This window comes from Desmodus rotundus, chromosome 2, assembly GCF_022682495.2.
Source record: "Desmodus rotundus isolate HL8 chromosome 2, HLdesRot8A.1, whole genome shotgun sequence".
NCBI lineage: Eukaryota > Metazoa > Chordata > Mammalia > Chiroptera > Phyllostomidae > Desmodus > Desmodus rotundus.
The window spans coordinates 145,749,856-145,772,404 of NC_071388.1; the positions used below are offsets into that span (position 1 = coordinate 145,749,856).

The 22,549-nt window shown below is 41.2% G+C and overlaps 1 protein-coding gene across 2 annotated transcripts in view; it reads left to right on the forward strand.

The window, feature by feature from the left end:
- Positions 1 to 790: 790 nt before the first annotated feature.
- The window catches only part of GPD2 (glycerol-3-phosphate dehydrogenase 2), a 129,166-nt gene continuing 107,407 nt past the window's right edge, over positions 791 to 22,549 (forward strand). The window contains exon 1 of one of the 2 annotated variants that reach the window (XM_053918684.2): positions 791 to 1,009. The gene's annotated coding sequence lies outside the window, so the exon portion shown is untranslated. Of the gene's footprint in view, positions 1,010 to 1,487; positions 1,680 to 22,549 lie in introns of those variants that run through there. The other variant, XM_024579930.4, reaches the window with a different exon arrangement.

The window sequence follows — 22,549 nt, forward strand, 5'->3', positions numbered from 1 at the left end:
GGCATTCTGAGCTAAAATGACATCAGGCCCCTGGGGCTCAGCGGGGAGGAAGGTCATTTGCAGGAAGATGAGCAGATGTTTAGTAATTAGGTGTTTGCACTGCCCTATAGAGGTCATAAAAAGTGATTTCTTGTAAGAAACTCTTATTATCTGAAAGGCCCCCAATTTAGATTCTTTAAGGGAAAGGTAAAAGTTTCTCCACGAGTCTCCATAGGGTCATTATTGTCTCAGCTCCAAATATTCCACGTGGCAAAGTAGCACGTCTTGGTGAGGCCTGTTCTGAACCCCTTCAGGAGCCAAGGCGTCAGCCACTGTTCCACCAGAGACGCTGCCCACGGGATAGGCTGGTTTCCTGAATTTGGTACCCAATGCATCTATACACATTCTTCTGGTTCAGTTTTAATAATGATGCGGTATTAGTACGTAACTTAATAATTGGAAAACCCCACCACTGCGACTGTTGTTCAAACAAATTCGGCTGCCCTCCTTTGGAAGGCCTCCCCAACCCCACTGGGTATTTTCCAACAAATGATATTTGTAAAGCGCCCAGAGGTCTTCGAAGGAAAGGTTTTAAAGAAATGGGGCCCATTTGAACCCCATCTGCACCCTCCTTGGGGTCCACCTCGTCTGCCCTAACACTTGTAGTTCCAACAAATTAGCTGGGCATGCTCAGTGGGCAGGGTTGGTTTTGGGGGGTGCAAATGGGAAGCCAGCTGCTCAACTGCAGGGCTCACGGCCTCCCCCCACCTGTTCAAGGCTGGGCCTGAGGAGCCCGCGCTCAGCATCTCTCCCCCTCCCCCCGTCCTTGGGCTTGGTCTTCCCTGTGGGTCCCTAGGCTGACACGCAGGCGAGGAGTCAGGAGGCCACGCGCGCCCCCACAGCAAGGGCTCAGAGCTCTGACGGCGGGGTTCCGGGGGGCGCCCGCCTCCCAGACGCACTTCTAGGCCGAAGGAAGCCTGCCTACAGAGCAGGGGGAAGCCAGACTCGTGGGCCGGTGACGAGAAATCAGGTAAGCCAACCCTGCCGGCGTGCAAGTGGGCGAGTCTCCTCTCCCGGGCAGGGAGCGAGGGCGGCTCGGAAGGTGGAGGGCAGTGGCAATGCGACACCATCTTCCCCGGGCCTAGTCTGGCCGAGGCTTTCCTGCCTGGCAGCCGACTGCCGAGGCAGGGCGGAGGGCAGGAACAGCCGCCGCTTGGGGCGAAGGCCAACGCAGCCGCCGCACCGCGACCCCACCCAGTGAGCCTCGGGTCCCCGCGGCCCCGGCCAGTGACGTTCACTGGGCGGCAGACACCTTGCTACTCGCCGCAGGCGGGTTCGCAGGCTCCCCTCTGCCCCGCGCCCCAGCTCCCGCCTCCACTTCCGCGTTTCCCGGCCGGGCCGGGGGATCCCGGGCCCAGCCCGCGGGAGCGGCGTCCGCGCCGCCCAGGCCAACCCCCGGGGGCGGGGTGGGGGGAGGAGGGGCGGGAGCGGGAGCAGGAAGTTGCCTGGCGGGAGCGGGCGCGGTGGCGCCGGGAGCGTCGGGTTACACTGGCTCAGCCTGCCTGGGAGTGACATCCACGCGCTCCTCGCCGCGAGTCCTCGGGCCGAGGCTCTGATTCCCAGGGAGATCCACTCCGCCCCGGCCGGAGGAACCTGGTGCTCCTGCCCTCTCTTCCCTCGCGCCACCGGATTAGTCTCAGGTGTGTGCTCCCTGGGAGACCCCCGTTCCCTCCACCCAGCGTTGAAGAGGTCCCTTTCGGATCCCGGCCAGGGTGCTTTGACTCCGGTGTTGGGGTGGGTGGTGGCGGGAATCTGGAGAGAGATTTAGAATTTTCCCCCAGCAACAGAAGCGGGGACCCATTCTTATCTAGGGCTTAAGCCGTTTACATTTGTGGGGCGGTGGGGTGTAGTAATACATTCGCCCCTTTAGTACAGTGGCAGGACTTTTGGGGGAAGGGTTGGTATCTAACTGAAAGTTTACTGCAAACTTTTGGCTGTGGAAGTCGCTCCTCTGATGAGGGTCTACGCTCCCTTCGGAAGCAAGATAGGGAAAAAGTAGATGGGCGTTGAGGCTTCTTTGAGATCCTTAGGTGCTGGAGGTTGACAGTTCTAGGAGGAAGTGGAAGGCGTAAGCTGATGAACTTGAAGCAGCCTTCACTCCCCAATAGTAACTTCTATTCAGCAAAAAGGAGATTGCAAAGAATGCGTTGGCAGGAAGGTACAGCCTGTGAATGAAGTGCTTCTTAGCAGCTGGTGTCCAGACTGCCTTCCTCGTCGTGCAGGCCATTCAGTCTCCGACGGCCTTCCGTAGGAGTTCCAGAGTAATTTACAAACACAAATTCTCACCGAGTCGTCGTGGCAGGGGCCAACCCAAATTACACAACACATTATAAATATCACGAACGGTCGCTATAGAAATAGCTAGCAGCTAATTTAGTCAACTTACACTTGTACAACTAGGTGAGGGAAGGAAGGGTAAGTCGCAACACATTTTTATTGCTTAAAACTGAGCAGTTAGAATTTTGCACATGTTCCAAGTTTAGGAGATAGGAAGTTTCTTTTTGGAGTGTGGAAGGTAATGGTAATTGCCAAACTGGGGCCAAGCACTTCCTGGTCGCTGCTGAGTGCCCTGGTCTCAGAGTCCTACAGGGTTTGCTGGCCTTCTGCTGAGAGCTGGATGCCTTTGCTCAATGGATACCATGTGTAGCCTGGGGCACCTAATGATGTGTTTCTCATTGGGGCATATGTCAAGTTGTAACACTCCTTCGATTTTACAAATCAACTCTTCAAATAATTTCCCAGTTCTTTAGTGAATGATGGGTAAAAGGTGGAATTTGGGGTTTGAGAACCAACACTGGTAGAGCTGTTCATTCTGATATCTCACATAGTCACTTTGTAAAGAAATTCTGAACAGTGTTAAAGCTGTGCTTCTCCCTCTGATTTATTATTTTTTATTTTTAAAGATTCTATTTATTTATTTTTAGAGAGAGGGGAAGAGAAGAGAAAAGAGAGGAAGAGAAACATTGCACTTTCCCGACCGGGGACCTGGCCTACAACCTAGGCATGTGCCCTGACTGGGAATCGAACCAACAACCCTTTGGTTCGCAGGCTGGCACTCAATCCACTGAGCCACACCAGCCAGTGCTTTCCCTGTCGTTTATTAAAAGTTGCAATGGTGTGGCTTAGTAGTTGACAGTAGGGCCACAATGATACCAATTGTCAGTGAGTTTTACACCCCTCCTCCGTGTTCAGTTTTTGCAACTATTTAATCTCATGGATATTAAAAAAAATTCAGTATCACTGTACAAAAATCATATTGGTGAACTATTGTAACTCTGAAATTATCAAGTTTTGTAATTTGTTTTCTGTCTTTCCTCACTAGCATTTTAGCTTTGTGAGAGGACTTTGTCAGCCTCACACACTTTTGTATTTCTAATGCCTAGAGGGTTGACTAGCGTGTAGTAAGTGCTCAGTAAATGTTTTCTCAGTGAGTGACTAAACTGTGGGTTTAAACTCTAACTGGAGTAGGAGGAAGAAAACCAAAAACTTTGACCTTAGGTAACCTATTGAAACTCACTGAGCCTCAATTATATCCTTGGGAAATGTGGAAAAAATATTAGCTTCCTTCCTTCTTATATATTTTCTTTTTACACTTATAAAGAGAAGATCTGGGCAAAGAGTATAGTTAGCTAGATAATTTAGCTCTTGTATGCTGTGCATGAATTATCCAGGCTTTCTCCTCTTTGGTGTGTGTGATTGGGGGCTGGAGGTGGGGAAGGTAGTGACAACTATGGTTGTTAGAGAAGGGAAGTAATTTCTAGATCATCACGTAATTTCTCCTCTATTATTATTATTTTTTAAATGTGATGGTGTTTCTGCTTCGGTTTTCCAAGACGTGATTCTTTCTGTTTTGTCATTACCTGAATTCACTAGGTTGTCCTAAGTACAGAAACCACACTTCAGAAAGAGCATTAGAAACTGAATGTATGTCACACTGGGCTTCTTAATGAAGTTTTCTGTGGGCTTTTGCAGCATTATATAGTAACAAGTGCCAGGTAAAGAAAATGTATGGTTTATCCTGCTTTTGAGAAGTTTGGATTTCTTTAACAAGGTAAAACATATAGATGTAAAACAATTAGGGACTAACAAAAGATCTTGCATAATCATATACCCAGTGGTAGAATGTTGACTTTTAACTCTTGCGGTTATGGAAGGGAGATGTTAAAATGGGCTCAAGTACTGGAGACAGTTCTGTGGTGAAGAGAATGTCATTTTAGCAACAGGGAGACTTAAAGTTTCCTGAAGATTACAGCAAAAGATCATTTTTGTTTCAGGAATGTTTTCTGTTTTGTATTACAGTGTAGTAAAAAGCCAGCACAATTATATACTTTCAAAAATTAACTTTCTATGGAAAAGTATATTAGAAACCTATGGTGAAATTCTGTATGTGTAGTAAATAATACTTTTCGCTATGTCTGTGAAGTTTTAAAGCCCAGAATTGGAGTTGCCACTTTTAACATTTTACTTGCATAAAATCATGTCGGATGGCCTATTACTCTATTGAATTGTGTACGATGGGATATAGTTTTCATTTGAAGTTTCAGGGGAAAATTACTAGTCATTAGGTTTGGGACCTCCACAACTGGCTAATTTCAGGATTATTGTTTTGGGAGATAGAGAAGGACTGAATGGAATTAAACTAAGAAGGTATTATCAAAGTGGTTTTCTTTTTTTTTTTCCAATTTTTATTGTTATTCAATTACAGTTGTATGCCTTTTCTCCCCTTCCCTCCCCCCCCCAGCTGAACCCACCTCCCTCCCCCACCCCCATCAAAGTGGTTTTCGATGTTCATCAAAATACTTAGATAATAACTCCGTCAGGACTCATCGCCTTTGAAGTAAGAAGAAAATTTGGAAATTGCACCATACAGGAAGAGGAAACTAATAAAGGGCATGTTGTAAAGGAACATCGATGTGAGAGAGAAACATCAATTGGTTGCCTTTCGGAGGCGCCTGAACCAGGGACCAAACCCCAGCCTAGCTATGTGCCCTGACCAGGAACCAAACCCATCGACCTTACGGTTTGCGGACTGATGCCCAACCAACTGAGTCACACCAGCCAGGGCAAGCCTCATATTTTTAACATAGTGATATGTCCTCTGTGGAATCTCATACTTGATGACCTACCTATATTCTGTGAAAAACTTTAATATAACGGAGAAAACAAACCCCATAAGCTAATAGAGAGACTGTTTTCTGAAAATGGGATTTCTAGAAGCTGCTGCTGTCAATTGAGACAGGCTCTGAGTATGACCTGTTGACATAGCTTAGAAAGCTTTATTACTCACCTTATGTCTGGCAGTGACCTCTAAGGTCAGTGGTTATACACAACAGGAACAAAAGTATGTTCAAGGTAAATATTTTAGGAAAATTTTGGTTAAGATTTTATGCAATTATGATTTCATTAATGCATAATAATCTTCTTAATGCATTTGAAAAGTGGTAAAAATACTGCAGCTTAGAGTACTAAGTTCCCATAAGTCATTTTCCTTTTAAATGGAGTAAAGGATTTTTTTTTCATTGTGGTAATAATGTCAAAATTGCTTTGATCATAGCACTCTCTGTTCCACCCTTCCGTGGCTCACTCTGTCCTATTGGATCAAGTTCTAAATACTTGTCTTGGAATTTATGGACTTCTCCAGTCTTTCCCCAAGTTTAAGTTTCTTCCTTTATCTTCCTCGCGATCCAGCCAAAATGGACTACTTAGAGTTCTCTTAATCTATATTATTCTTCCTGCTGACCCTATGGTAATGCTCTTCCTCCTACTTTACCCTTTCGAAATCCTACCAGTCCTTGAATGTTCTGACCACTGGCTGCCGTTTTCATGATGCTTTACCTCACAGCCCCAGTCAGAAGTATTATTACATTTTCTTTTTTTTCTTTTTTTGGTCTTAAATTCTATTTTTTAAAAAGCTTAAGTGTAGTTGGCATATTAGCTTCAAATGTACAATGTAGTGATTTGACGTTTATATATACCTTACGGTGTGACCACCACACTAATAGTAATAATGTGTCCCCATGCAAAGTTACCGCAGTGTTGTTGACTACATTCCCCTTCACCTGTTATACCCACCCCTCCACCCCTCCCCTCGGGCCACCATCAGATTGCTCTCTGTTTTTATGAGTCTCTTCTTATTTTGTTTGTTTGCTTTTTTTAGGTTTCACGTATCAGTGAAATCATGTAGTATTTGTTTTTCTCTGTCCAACTTATTTCATGTAGCGTAATACCCTTCAGGTCCATCTATGTTACACAAATGGCAGTATTTTATTTTATTTTATGGCTGAATAATATTCCATTGTAAATATATACTACATCTTTATCCATTTATCTATCAATGGACACTTAGGTTGCTCTCACATCTTGGCTATTATAAATAGTGCTGCAATGGGTATGTACATTTCCTGAGCCCTTCAACTACTCTTTTTATGCCACTCACAAGTCTCACATTTACTTCTGTGTATGATAATTAAACATACATCATTTCCTTTCCCACAGAACCTCATGCATAAGAAAAGCTGGATCTTACACAATCTTGTACACCTCACATGTCCCACCCATGTATATGGCATGTGGGGGACAGTGAGTAAATAGTTGTTGAATGAATGACTGTCTCGTAATTCATTCATCACTTAATTACTCAAGAAGTAAGTGATAGAAATAGGTTGGATGTGATTAGACATTAGATAACACACGGGCAGGTGCATCTCAGATAATCAGTTAAACTGGATACTTTATCTTTTTCAGGCCTCCCCTATCTCTCTACCTGTTGGGCAGTTTCGATATCTAAAGGATATTGAGGAGGAGGGAAGGAAAACTGCATTTGAACCAAAGTTATAAAAGCAGTTCATGAAAATCAGTTGGGGAATGTACAAATGAGGAGGTCATCTAATAGCCCCTGAGGGCTCAGCCCCCTTTGTCAGAGCTCCTAGGCTCCCTTTGCTTCACAAATTTCTCCCTTCTCCCCCAGCTGCCCACTTAATCCAGTCTCCAAGAAAGAATCCAGAAAATAAAGTCATAACAAGATGGTTGATAAAACTAACATGCCACCTTCTCAAAGGTTTCTGGATTCTAAGGGACAAAACCTCGGGAACCATTTATGCAGGCTAGGTAGAAAAGTTTTGGGGAGCGGTGTTTGCCTTTCTGCATCTGTCATGGCCACTTAAGTGAGCCTTTGGCCAGTCTCTGAAATGTTCACTTTCTTCCTCTGTAAAATGAGGTGGCTGGACTGCTTGGAACTTAAAGCCCATCAGAAAGCATGGAGTGTTTTATTACTCTGTCCTGCCCAAGGGGAAGGCAGTTTTGGCCAGTGGGTTCTGTTCACTGCTGGACCCTAACTTTCATTCTTACTTACCTGAGTTTGGGATTTGCTTCTCTCAGCCTCTCTAGAGGTAGCATTTGTATCTGGAAGATGCAGTGTTCCTTGATCTCCCTCCTGGCTTATGTACATAGGATCTGTCATAGCAAGTATATTTTCACATTTCTTTCATTACTATTTGCTAGTATTAACCCCTTTACCCCACTCTAGCCCACCATTAAATAGCTGGGTGATTTATCTAAAAATAGAGATTCATAGAGTTTTAAAATAGGAAGGGGGTTCGAGAGCTAACCCAACTCTATGTCTTTTTATTACTTATGATAAATGGTAATAAGTGTCATTTATTGAGCAATCACTGTATTCCGGGCACTGTGCTAAGCACTCTGCACATCATATCTGTCATCTCCCTTGAAAACTGTAAAGAAATAGAATCATGAGAGAATCCTTCTTGCGTTATCTTTAACGTGTTCCTTGAATTTTGCTACTTTGGATTCCATTCCTGTACTTGTTGAACTTTACCTTTTAACACTTCCACTTTCTAATACTTTACCCTTTGGTTCAACAGTTTCCACCCATGATGCTGAACTTACTCAGACATTGAATGCATAGCACAGTGTACCCTCCTAAAACAATATTCCTTTTGATTTGACTTCTAGGAACCCATGACATTGTTAAAATCATCTTTAGTCTTAACAGATGTGGAAATAACCTATGACTTGATATCAATCTGCCTTTTGTACGCCTACACCTGGGTTTATGAATGATACTGGGAAAATGAACACTCATGCCAATTGGCAATACATACAAATTTATGTTCTCCAGCTGCAGTCACGAGATAGTTCTTGCACCTGTTCCTAGATAGCACCTTCTTCCATTTCTTGCCATAATTTTTCCGAATCTTTGGCATTTTCTTTGACCCTTGTACCCTACCTGTCTGTGCATTTTTTTAAAATCAGAAAGTGATTGATAGTGGTTAGAGCAGACCGAACTGCCATTACAGAAAGACCTGAAAATAGATTAAAGCACAAACACAACAGGCCATGTCTTGGTGGTGGTGAGTGGCTTCCCTCCACTGGATGACTGAGGTACCCTGGAACCTTGTATTTTGTGACTCTGCCATCCCGCAGAGCAGTGATTTTCAACCTTTTTCATCTCATGGCACACATAAACTAATTACCAAAATTCTATGGCACACCAAAAAATGTATTTTTTGCTGATTTGACAAAAAATATTTCTACTTCTACACCTTCCAGTTACTCTACAGCTGTTGGAAATTTGGCTTCTACCTTAGATGAATCTGTTCTTGTTGTGATACTGATGTCTTCCTAGCTTGCTTGACATTTCTGTGATGTTGCTCATTCCCTCCTTTGTGAAGTGAACTTTCACTAGACTACTGTGATTCTTTGGTTTTCTTTTGGACTACTACTGATGGATCTTTCTGAGCATTCTTCTTCATATTGGCACTCCCGGGGTCTGTTCCTTAATTCACTCTCTTCTCATTGTAGATGCTCTCGCCTGATCAAATTTATCTACTATATCTCATTTCAGTGCTTCTCAAGTCAAAGTCACTACCCAGAGCTCTTCCTTGAGTTCAGACTCAGTGGACATTTCTACTTGGATGTCCCACAGTCAAGACAGGACTCACCATCTCTCCCCACTCTCCAAAAGGTTACATTTATAACTTGAGGGACTGGACCATAAATGGAGAAAGGGAGAATTGGGAGAGAAGCGGGCCTGATGGGAGATATAAAATTCTGTTTTGGGTTGTGTTAGGGTTGAGGTGCTTATTGGAAATTTCTTGGAAGATGTCAGGCAATTGGATTAGTGGAATTTGGAGATTCTGTGTGCAGTTTTGGCTGAAGATACAGTTAGGTGTTATTTGTGTAGGTTGTATTTGGTACTGGATGGACTTAACCATAGAGAATGTACAGATGGGGAAGGGGGCCACTAGGAGCACTGAATTATTTACAAGAGGAGGAGCTGCCAGTGGGGAAGGAAGGAAATGAGGAGAGGTGGTATCCCTGAACTTGAGTTCAAATATTTTTGAAGGAGATGTGTCAGTTGTAGAGATTACATTTGGTGGAAGGAGGCCATTTGTGATTTTAACAATCCATCATACAGTATAAGTAGAAGCTGGGATAAAAGGTTATTAGACTGAGTTGTGGAAGTAGAGACAGTGCTTACAGACAACTCCTTAAAGAAATTTTGTTGTGAAGAGCCCCACGGAAATGGAAAAGTTCTTGGAAGGAGATGTTGGTTAAGGGAGAGTGTGTTAGCACCAAAGAGTAATAGCATGAGCTTCAGTAGAGAAGAAATGATAGAATGATTAAGGAATGAGGAAAGACTGCTGAAGACAGGAGAGAGTGATGTATAAATGTTGGAGTATGAATCTTAAAGAGTCAGGAAGTGACGAGATCTAGGGCACAAATGAAGAGGTTGGTGGTTACATTCATAATAAAAAGAAGGACTGCAGAGCCGTGGCTGCTGTGGCTCAGTGGATTGAGCGCCAGCCTGTGAACCAAAGGGTCAGGGCACATGCCTGGGTTGCGGGCCAGGTCCCCAATGAGGGGTGCGTGAGAGGCAACCACACATTGATGTTTCTCTCTCTCCTTCCCTCCCTTCCCCTCTCTAAAATAAATAAATAAAATCATAAAAAGAAAAAAAAAAAGGACTGCAGAGAGAATAGGTAGGTACTGAAAAGTCATGGTTTGAGTGGTGGGAAGATGCAGTTTTATTTACCAAGGAAGTTTGATAATGTTGGGGTGGGGAGGGGTGAAACTGGTTTGGGAAAGGATTTGAAATGGCTATTTTGAAACATCTCTAGGAAGTGCCAATTAGAGATTTGGAACATGACTTTGAATTGAGGCTAGTTGTGGTTATGTGTTTTTCTCCAAGCATTTTTTCAGGTGGAGGCTTGGAGCAGGCAAATGGTTGGGCTTCATTTAAGGATTGGTTAGGCAGTTGAGAAACAGGAAGAGAGAACCAGGGGACTTAAGGGGGCTTACAAAGGAGAGATTACGATGATGGGTCTTGACCCTAAACTCTGAAGAAATGAAAATGAGGGTGTAAGTGATAGTGGAAGACATGGTAGGGTCAATGGATTGGAAAGCAGATACTGCCAAGAAGCTTCTGGAATACCAGAGTAGATGACCTGGAAGAAGGGAAGGGGGTGTTCACAGCATGGGATGCTTGAAGTCTCAGAGCTGGTGCAAGTAATCAAGATGTCAACTCAGAGGTTATACCAATGAGAGTGGGGGGCTGAGACAGGGTCAAAGAGAAGATCATCGGAGGTGAGCTGGTTTAGGAACTGGAGGCTCCATGGAAATGTAGAAGACAGCAAGAGTGAGGAGAGGTACAAGTTTGGGAAGGGAAACAGCCAGGTGCTCAGATCATCAGTGAATGAGGGCAAACAGCAGTAGATGAGTGGATGACAGCCAGGTGGGATAATGGGTGGTAATATTTTTGGAAGAGGACAGGGGAGAAATTGGAAGGTAAAAGGATAGACATTTAGTCTATCTCCAGGCTGGGGGATTTTTGGGATAGGAGCTGGGGTGTTACTCAAAGTATTTACAATTCAAGTGGAATGGGAATCACAGATGCAAGCTTTTAGTCTGGCAGGGTGCTGGGTGCCTTTTGTGAAGCTAGACATTAACTCTTTAATCACTGGATCACAGATGGTCTCTGGAAAGGATCTACTTACTATCTGGTTCAGAGACATTTTGATATTTCAACAACTGGTACAGCCATCCCTATTTATACTGGCTGAACATTTGACTTAAATGTGAGTGTATAAACAATCTTCCCTTGATGGAATGCTGGACAAACAGTGTTAATAGGCTTCAGCCTTCAAAATTCAGGTTAAATCTTGCCTTCTCCCTGTTTTCGGGTTTTGCCTAATGAAAGGAACATTCAGAGAAGAGAACAATATGGAGTTTGTGGAGGGTAGATATTGAGTTTCAAAGGACAGAATGGGCAGTGGGGAGGGCTGAGGAGGCGAAAAATGGGGCAGATTGGGCTTTTGGTGAGAACTGAGGTAAAGAGGATTGTGGGGCATGCTGGAATTAGTCCTGTGATGTCTCAGAAGAAGCTGGGTGAAGACCTTGTGGCAGCTCTTGTTGACTTGGTAGCCAAGGTGAGCAAAAGTCTCCTCAGAGTTACTGTAGCCCTAGGGCATCTCCTGATGGCCTGGTGGCCACTGGAGTATGAAGGGCTCCTTGGGACTGCTCGCAAGTGGCCAGGAGGGCCAGTTGCCGTGTGGGCCTCTTCCTAGCCAAGACGGTGGTGTGATCCCTGGCAGAGGTGCTTTCTCCTACATGGCAGAAATTAAGGGGTGCCGCTGCGGGGGGCAATCATCTTAGCAGTTTTCCCTCCCAGATGTGTGTAGACTCTTGTGCTCCCCACTCCATTGTCACTGTGATAGGTTTGGCATATACCCTTAGGAGTTTATTTCTGGATGTTTATGTTCAGTCTCCTGATTTCCTTCCCTGATGCATGTCCTTTCAGTTTATCTCCCACCCCTGCTTCAAGGAACTAGGAATGGGAGAATGGTTTTCTTTAAATGCAATGTGATTCGGTCTCATCCTACTAGAAATGTTGTAAGAACTAATGTAACGTGTATGAACTGAACTAGCACAGTCCTTATAGCACAGTATATAACCAACAAACACACTTCAGAGCCTTCCTTGGCAATTCACTGTCTACTGGACAAAGGCCCAAGGCCTCTGAATGGCATATAAGGTCTCCACAGATTTACCCCTGCTGCCCGTTCCGTCTCCTCACCTTCTCACTTACGAGTACTGCATAGCGTCCTATGCTGCAGGCATATCACACCCTCTTGTTCTTGAAAATGGAATATTCTTTCTTATCATCATGTCTTTGCCTCTGTTCAGCCTGCACCTGGTGAACCCTCAACGTTGAGTTAATTGCTCTCTCTGCAAACCTGTCCTGATGATGTTTCCTATCTTCCCTTTCCCCCCGGGGTGCTTTCTCCCTTAGCCCCTTTCCCAGACCTTATTTGTATCACTGTGTGTTCTCTCAGATAATTGTTTCAGAATCTTCTCTAAGCTATGAGTTTCTTAAAGCCAGAAATTATAAATTATTCATCTTTGTTTACTCTCAGTGTAATGCACTAGGTGCCCAATGAATGTTTGTTGAATAAATGGAAATTCAATACATACTTGAGTTTACTTATTGCTTTTCTGTTTTGAAGTCTAAATTATGTTTTGTTTGTCCTCTTTTTTCTTCAACAGTGGAGGCAAATTTTTTAATAAAGTAGAGGATGAATGCAGAAGAAAATTGGTGGCTATGAGTTCAGATGGGAGGCATACTTAATCCTGTTACTTTTCTTTTCCTGAGTGACTTTTATTTACTTGAGTTATGTAGTGATTTTGCTCACAGTTGTTATTGTTTTATTCTGGATTGGAATCATATACTTAAGTTGTTTAAAATTAAAGTATAATTGACATACAATATTATATTAACTTCAGGTTTACAACACAGTGATTCAACATTTACATACCTTGTTATGTGATAACCACACTGAGTCTAGTAATCATCCATCACTGTGCGGTTACTACAATAATTTTTTAAATTTTTAATTGATTTCAGAGGGCGAGAGGTAAGGGGGAGGGAGGGGGAGACAGAGAGAGAGAGAGAGAGATAGAGAGAGAGAGAGAAAGACAGAGAAAGTGTTGTTCCATCATTGATGCCATTCATTGGTTGATTCTTGTATGAGCCCCAACCAGGGACAGAGCCTGCAACTTTGGTGCATTGGGATGATGCTGTAACCAAGCGAGCTACCTGGCCAGGGCATAATATTTTTGACTGTGTTCCCTGTGCTATACACTATATCTCCATGGCTTATTTATTTTATAACTGGAAGTTTATACCTCTTATTTCCCTTTACCTTTTCACTTATCTCGCCCCCCTCTGGCAACCATCAGTGTGGAAGTAAGATATTAGTATGTTCTTTAAGGTAAATGGTGTTCAGAGTTTGTGATAGAGCCAGAAAGCAATTCCTCATCCTCTTTGAACTAAAAATAAGTTCCAAAAAATATGCCGAATAAAGGAAAAAACCCACTCTGGTGCATCAGAGTTGTCCTAAGGACTTGGGTTAACTCAGGCTTCAAACCTTTGCTCAAGCCTCAAGCCTCTTACGGAGAATGTTTTAAATCTTTCCTCTGAACTGCTCAAGATAAATGAGATAAACATTGGCCTTCTTGTGGTTAGAGCCTGACCTGAGGTGAAAAAGAGCCTGTTGCCCCCGCCTGACCTCTGCAACAGGTAGTCTGTGGCATAGAGTTAGGTCTATATTAGATGTTGGGCTTTATAGGGTTTTTGTTTTTGGTAGAACAAATAACAGTATCTGTTCTATTTGAGAGAATGTTAATTTTGGGGAGAAATGGAGAGAAATGCTGGAAGAGTCCTGCCTACTGTTTTTTTCAGGAAAGTGTTGGGATTATTTCCCCAACCTGTGTTGTGTGTCTTAAGTGCATTGGCTTGGTCAGAGTCAAGTGCCTCTTAGGCTAAAGCAGGTTTATGGCCCTGTGTAGATTGGCTGCTTTTGTTCTCTCCTGTGACCACAGTCTTCTCTGTCACCCCAATTTGGCAATGCAAGTGTGGGATCCCATTATAGGTGCTCAGTAATGGGAGTTGTTGATAGCAGATACATTTTTACACCTTATTTATATTATCTCCAATTCTCTTGTGAAACAGATGAGATTGAGTGAGAAGTCTGCTCATGGGTGAGAAGACTAAGGCTCACAGTGACACAGCTAGTGAGGGGCTAAGTTGGAATTCAGTACCAGGCTGTCTGTCTGTGATGGCCCCTGCACCGACTGCCTCCTGCAGAGAATGTTCTCTGGACTGGTCAGTGTTATCTGATACACGAAGGACAGCAAGCACCCCATGACCAGAGGATCCCAGCTCTGCTTAGAGTACTAGCTGTGTTCCTGCAGAAGAGCGCTGAATTGTCACAGGGTAGGGAGACAGAAGGAATGTTGTCCCCCCTCAAGGATGTCCTGTCCTTTTCCTATCAGTGGGCTTTCTTCCGGGCCTGGCACAGTGGATCCCGCCCCCTGCCCCGCCACCCCTGGATGTGTTGTTGGCTGAAGAGATCTCTATGCTTATGGATTTGACTTCGGGGAAACACCAAATTCCAGTGAGTTCCATCAGCTTTGCAGCCACTGATTTGATTAGTCATTAGGATTTTTGGTGGTGTGTTAAGCTTTCAATCCCTCAGAAGATGTAATATGAAATAACTAAAAATTCAAGACTAGTTTCAGTGTAATTTAACTTGGGCTTAAATAGTTATTGTGTTGGTGCTCACGGCAAATTCATTTTAGTTAGTGTAGAGGCTGTTCTTCAGAGTACGGTAGATAATTTCACGACATTTTCCAGTTCTTGCTCTAAGATTCCTAATAAATTATAAAGGCAAACTATCTTTTCCCTTTCTTTGTCTGGATCTTTTACTTCAGTTCATTAAAGATGAGAAAAGTTGTGTAACAGGAAAATCTCTCAAGTAATGGTCAGATGATACGGGATTTAGTCAAATGTCAACTATCTGTCTGCACGGTGCTCTTTTAGAATTCTTAATTTTTTTTTTTACTCTCCCCTCCCTAAACTGGACTTTATTTTTTATTATGAGAATAATATGTGCTCATTTTAGAAATTTAAAAAATGATGCACACAAGGAAGAAAATAAAAATGACTTATAACCCTACCACTCAAAGAAGAGATAGATTTTAAACATGTTTGGGTCTAATCTTCTAGTCTGTGTGTGTGTGTATGCACATATACTTAAATACACACACAGCTACTAATTTATCTACTTTTGTTTTCATCATAATTAATTCTCCACTTGGCCATCGTCTTTTTCTCCGTCCAGAGTGTAGTTAGCCTGGAAAGAATTAATTCCTAAGCTCTAAAGAAATTCTAGAATGTCTAACTTATTTAAGGCTGCCGTTTACCTCTAGATGTTCCTTTACTTTGTTATAATTATTACCAGCATACAGAGTCAGAGTGGGGTAAGAGATGTTGACGGCAGTCATTTTGGTGGTGAGTGACCTATACCCATTGTCAGGTTCGGGAAACGGGAAAGATGGCCAGAGGCCCTGGAGAGGAAAAGGCCAGGGCAATGGGATGTAGAAGTGCCGTGAGAAAGCAAACGCACTGATGATCTCAATCTTTTGAATGAGGAGACTGAAGTCCAGAGAAGTCTGGCTTTGTGCAGGCCGAGATTGTCAAAGTGGGGTGGGCTATCAAACACAGCCTGAAAACAAGCTGTGCTTCTCCCTGCGCTGCCAGACTAATGACCAGGGGGGAGGTACAAGTGCACTGGGGGAGGTCAGGCCCGAAGGTCGCTGCCCTGATATTGGAACCTGGGGTTTTGTGAGGAGTTCTATTAGAAATTTCATTTTGTGAGTCACTTGCCTCCTGACTGACTCGTGGTAAGAACATAGGCTCAAACTATGGGCTAAATTTCTTGGGTTAACTTTGGGTTTCACTAAACATTATCTTGAAATTTATGGTTGAGAAGAGGCTGTTGAGTATAAATTGCTAATGTGCTCTGCTGATTTCCATTAGCTATGTGATTTGACTGACAACAGTGAGAGCCTAGCCCACTGGGGTCTGGTGAATTACATCTGCTCAGCCAGAGTGTTTCTTGAGCTGGAATTGAAATGCATGGCCCTTTGGTTTCCAGTGTGATGCCAGCACTCAGGCAATTGACTTCTGCTCTTCAGTCTCCAACAGGGGGAAAATTATGAAATAAAATGGGGAGAGGCCAGACATACTTAAGATTCAAACCCATAAATATAAATAACTGCAATTAATCATGTGCAGTCTCTCTTGTCTATTAAATCTATACTCAGTGGGTCAGTAAGTTTCACATAGCTCTTTAGCTTCTCAGCCTGTGGTTGGTGGGGAATGTTCCAGGTGTGTCAGCTTGTTGAGATGTGACCCAGGGTTCTTTTCCAAGAAGAGTCCAAAATCATTTCAAGATATAATGAGTTACGGGGGCGGGGTGAGGGGGATAAGTCACTTGCATACAACCCCAGCCAAAGGGGGAATAGAAATATAAAAAAGACCTCTGCTGTTGACATTTGAGAGGCTCTCTCATAGACACTCTTCTTTGTTACTAGTCTGAATGGGATGGAACAGTCTTTCAAGTGTGTAAGTTCAATAGATATTTACATTCAAGATTATCCCTGAAGTATTTGTTTTTCTATTATGGAATCCTGTTTTTGATTCTGGTTTACATTTTGAATGTTTTCTCATGTGATTTGTTAACTCTTCCTCTCTCTATTATGTCCTCTTTTTCATGTTTTCCTCTACTCACTGTGAATATGGCTAATAGTGTCCTTAAGAAAAAAATGACTACTGTTACTTTTATTACCTTAGTAGGTAATAAGGGTAGATCCTCTCTCCCTCTTCTTTTCTCCCTTCCTACAAATTTCATCATATCGTTGCATCGATTAAGACCCCCATCTCTCTTGTCAGAATAAGCACCTCGCTAGGAGGAAGTCACAGGCGACTCCGCACCTGTCTCGCTCTCTGACCTCATCTGAAACCTGTTACCCTTGTCCTCTGTTGGGCTGCAGCCCGAGTAGCTTTCAGTTTCCACAGAGGCCAAGTTTGCACACCTGTTTCCTCCTTGTGGAAGGCCCTTTTCGCAGATGTCTGTGTGGCTGACTCTTCCTCCTCAGTTACGTTTTTGCCAAATCACCTCCATAAACATTTTGTCTAAAGTGGAATCCCCTGCCCTCAGTCAGTCTCTAACCCAGCAATTTTCAGCCATTATGTCGGGGCACACCGGTGTGCCACAAGAATTTTTAAAACATGCAATACCTGGCTATTTAGTCAGGGGCACTGACCTCGTTCCCTTAGATTGTCAAATAAAAAATGACAGCCAACACAACAATAGCTGTCTGGTGGGAATGAATCAAAATTATACCTATTTTTTGGTTCAGATTGGCAAAAAATATAATACATCTTTTTGGTGCGCTGCAGAATTTTAGTAGTTTACGTGTGCCATGAGATGAAAAATGTTGAAGCTCGCTGCTCTAATCTAGTATCCATCTTATTTTCTTCATAGCATTTGTCACTTTCAAAATACTCAATTTTAAAATTTGTTTACATGTTTAATTTTTGTTTCCCCCAGTCTATGAGAGCAGAGAAATTTGCCAGCCTCTAGAGCAGTGCTGACTATAATAGCAGGCTTTCAGTAAACCCCAGCGGAATGCACGCTGCAGCACTGAATGTACTTCCTTTATTTTCTTTGCTTGGGCAGGTCCTTCAGTGCTACTTCCTGAGTATTTGATTAAACTCTTGCTTTGATTATTTTGTGAGAGTGTACAGTTGTTATCTTACCCTCACTAACTGTAAGTGTGTTTTTCATAAGCTAGTCTTCAACAAGGAATTTTGAAGCTTTTTTAGGAGTGGCAGAGAGATTGTTTTTGGTCCATTTATCTGTAAATTTTTCTTTAAATCCAAGAAAGTAGAGAAAAACTTGTTCTGATTGTTTCTAGAGCAGAAGGAAACAGCATTGTCAAATTTTTTTCAAGATAATGTGGGTCTCTTTCTCTAATCTCGGACTGTGTGTTTTTGGTTTGAAATGCGTAATCTTCATATTTTTATGAAGTTTGTGTTGTCTCATCCATACTGTGTAACTTCAGAAATTATCTGATAAGTTCTACTGACCTAGATTAGAGGAGGGAAGGGGACAAAGCCCTTAGAATAGGTAGAGCCAGAATGTTGAAAACCAAATGCTAAGTTGCTATAAGTCACCCCTCTGCCTTGCTCAGAGTTACTTATTTGTATTTTAAATAGTTTTAGCTAACTTGGCTCTCATACTTCTGACCACAGTGGTAGCAAGTTTGAAGTAAGCTGGAGAGCTCAAAGATCAAAAGGGAAAATTCCACCAACCTGATAGTTTAAAAGAATCAGGAAAACTTTGTGAAGCAGACAGAGGAAGAATTCAAATGGGAATAGTCTGTTGGTTGGGGCCACTTAAGAAAGGGGCTAATAGTATTGTTCCTTCTGCTGTTCCTGAGGACATTACCCTTGGATAGCATAGTCTAACGTTCATATGGATGACTCTTAAGTTGTCAGTAATTGAATTCATGGGTCATATTTTTTATGTGAGAAGACAAACTATAGCCCTGGCTGGGTAGCTCAATTGGTTAGAACGTTGTCCTGATACACCAAGGTTGCAGGTTCCTTCCCCATTCAGGGCACGTACAAGAAACAACCAGTGAATTCATTAATAAGTAGAACAACAGATCTATGTTTCTCTCTCTCTTTAAAAATCAACAAATAAAAAAATTAAGAAGACAAAATATTTAATTCAAAATAGTTTAGACATTTAAAAAAAACTGTAAACTCTCAAATGTAAACTCTTGCTAGGCAGGAGTTTTGTATATTTGCTCTCAGGTGTATGTTCAGTGCCTGGCACCTATTAGATGGTCTGTTAATCATTACTGAATGAAAGAATGAATTCATGCCTTAACTACCCAACATAGCTAAATAAATAGAACATTAAGATAGAAAGATTTTTTTCCTTCTGATTACATTGAATGAAGAAAATAATACAAATTTAAATTTAAAATAGCTCTGGACATTTTCAGAGATACTTTATTTATAGGTGTCATGAGGAACCACAAATTCAAATGCTTTGCCTGAAATCACAAAGCAAGTTAGCGGTAGAAACAGAATTATAAGGCAAGTCCCCTTAATCGTACCTCGCTGGTGATTTTTAAAAATCTGGTGTTTTGAGGGTTAGAATAATACAGAGGTTTTTTTTTTTTTTTTTTCCCAGCAATAGCAACTCTAGAGGAAATATTGAGTAGAACCCTTTATCTTTTCCTGTTCATGTTATTTAAATTGTAGACAGTCAAATGTTGAGGGTATTAGCAGTGCAACAAAATGATTTCATGCAGAGTGACTGGACTAGGTTATGGTCTAGTACTTGAATGCTTTCCACTTAGGGTGGGTGCCAGTCCTTTTCAAGAAGAAAAGGAAAATCTAAAAGGAGAGGTTTGAAAAGGATGCCTTATTCAAATGGGCAGAATAAGATCTTATGACTAAATTTGTTTTAGCCAAGATGACTAAAGAGATAGAAATAAAACTGCTCAGTATTTTTGCATAGGTGAAGGAAGACCTACTATTTTTTTTTCATTTTTGGGGGGTGGGAGGACAGAGCATTAACAAAATGTTGTATGATTTGTATTCTACACTTCTGAATGAAATTTTTTTAGAAATATTAAGGGTCAGTCACTTTTAGGGAGTGTGATCGATCACTAAGCCGAAAATATATTACATGATTATTTTGACTGTAATACAGCTTAGATTTACTTTGCATGTATGCTGTGTGTATGTAATTTGGCCCTTTGTTGAGAGTTAAATTTATATATGCAATGGATTATTAGTTAGATGTGTAGGGGAGTGTGCTTTAAATACAAATTTTGGCAGGCTACAGGGGAGAAAAAGGCTACAGGATATAAAGTTGGTTTTGTTTCCTGGGAATCTTCTCAAGCTCAAGGAGGTAGAATAATTGGTCTCTTACCCTAGCATACTTCTTGGCCTCTGTTGTAACTCTCAACCGTGATTTGTGCATTAACAGAGCTGTAATCAAATTTAGAACTACGTTTTTTACAATGTAAGTAAATTAAAGTAACTGAAATTATTGTGCTATACCTAATTATCATAAAATTAACATAGTTTTTTATGAGCTCACGATTTCATGAACTATGTTCAAGTATTTACTAAAATGCATTTGTAATGACAAATACAATGCAATTGCAACTGGAACTTCTGAAAGAATTGGTGCATTTTCCTTTCATTCTGTGATAAAAATAATGAGCAAAAGCTATGTAAGTCAATTGGCATCAGCATTTTGAAGTTAAAAAAGGCAGCTTTTCAAAATTTTGTTTGTGCTTATTACATTGGAAGGCAGATTCTCAAACCTTCTTTAGCCGTGCTATTCAAAAAAATAAGAGATTTCAGAATAATGATCTCGAGTTTCTTTAAGATTTGTGAGTCTTCAAAGAAAAATGACTATATTTAATACATAGTTTTTTCTAATTTATAATGCTATATTTCATAAAATATAGGATATTGAAGAACAATAAAAGAGATCCCTTATTAAGATCCAGGCAAGTAAAAACTTATTTATCCAACGTACTTCTTTTTCTGAATATGCTATTTAGTTGAAATTTTCTTAGGTTTTTATTTTTTGACTATAAAGTTTATTATTACCCATGTACAAGATGGGGCAAAAGTAGGTTTACAGTTGTTTGTATGGAAAAATAATACAATAATTAACAAATAATGTGAAAATAAACTGTGTCATATACTCACAACTGTAAACCTACTTTTGCCGCACCCTGTATGTTACGACCCCTTTTATTGATTTGCTGTGCCTATGTACTATTTTATAGCACATAAGTCCTTTTAAAATACATTTATTTATAAGGTAAAGTAATTTTTTTATGAAAACATTTTGTGATGTATATTCAGCAGCCATGATTGTTATAATAAATCTGGATGAGAGGCTTGATACACTTTATTCTAAAGAGATCTTTTGAAGTCAATTGTTTGGTGTGCAGTTTATTCTAAATCAAAGTAAAAGGCTTTTTTTCTTGTCTTAATTACTAAAGTAGATTCTATAACAGCATGAAAAATCTAAAAAAGGATTTGTGCTGCCAGAGGAATGTGAACCATTTTTCTAACCCAACAATAGGGCTAGTAAAGGGGGAGAAAGATTCCAGGAAGCACAGGACCAGTGTGGTCTGTTTGCCTAAAGAACTTTTTTGTGTGATTCATTGGTGACATTCCTTCATTCTCATGCAGAATTCAAGGTTTTTTTTAGTGTTTGCTGTACTCTTTCTTTAGTGAGGCATTTATTATTCGTTAATATACAGGGCACAGCAAAAATAACACCCCTTTTTATTATAAAATCTTTTATTAAAAAATCATAAGCATGTAATTCTGTAACATAACAATATCACATTCAAGCACACCATATGACATTTTAGGTGAAATATTCAAATTAAAAGTATAAGGTATTACACCCATATTATTACCCTACGAACCACACTCAAGCAGGCCTTACTGTATGAATGCAAGTTTGTTTAATTTTATACTAAGCATGTTAGATAGGATTTTACAACTTTAAACAAAAATCCATTGACATATCCAGGATGATAGCAAATCTATAATAATTTTGGTTGTAAAATGAATTTAAAATGGAGAACAAGTTTACTTGCATGAACTAACTGTAGTTTTTATGATTATTTAATAGCAATTCTATGGAAAGCAAATGCAATAGAAATCATTCCATTATGAATTAAACTGATCATTTACATTTAATGAATATAAATATATTATTAGCTCAGATAGGCCTCATTGATTTCTTGTAATTCTATAGTGAACTTATTTACAGTGAACTGAAAATAAGGGAAAAAGGTCAAATATGTGACTTTGTAACACCAGTGTACATTTTGGAAATGGAAGAAAACAAATATATAATGTGGAAGTTGCCTTGAAAACGCTATTTTTTAAAAAAAGTTAAGTCTTACATAATAAATGATTACCAGAGTGCAAGCTTGTCTCCTTGTGTTCCTCTCTGGCCCTCTTCCCTCTCTCTGTTTTTATTTTAGAGTTATTTGTGAAATAAACCCTTTAATTGGCTCTTAAATTTAAAGATATTAAATTAAAAAAATAACTTGCCCACCAAAAGAATTCATGTAATAATATTTGAGTCATTTTTTCTCAGGAACAAATAGAGCCTTTTAACTGGCACACTTTAAATGGTTGTGGACTGGCAGGGTAGCGGTGGGGGAGGGAAGGGGGTTCAGCTGGGGTGGGGTAGAGGGATGGGGAGAAAAGGCATACAACTGTAATTGAATAACAATAAAAATTAAAAAAAAAAGGTTGTCGACCTTATTTCCTCTTCTTCTTCTTCTTCTTTTTTTTTTTTTTTTTTTGGTGCCTTTTGCTTACATTTCTTAAACTCTGATGTGAACCTCTGGAACCCGCTCAGCCTATCGCTGTGCCAGCGCCTTGCTTGTGCTGTCAAGTTTCCAGGACTCTGCCCTCATTTGAGCCTGAGGCTCGGTCCGGGGCTAACCTCTTCCTCAGGTGTCTGTAGCTGTGTGTTTGCTCCTGAAATGATATAACTGACCAAAGAGTGCCCCA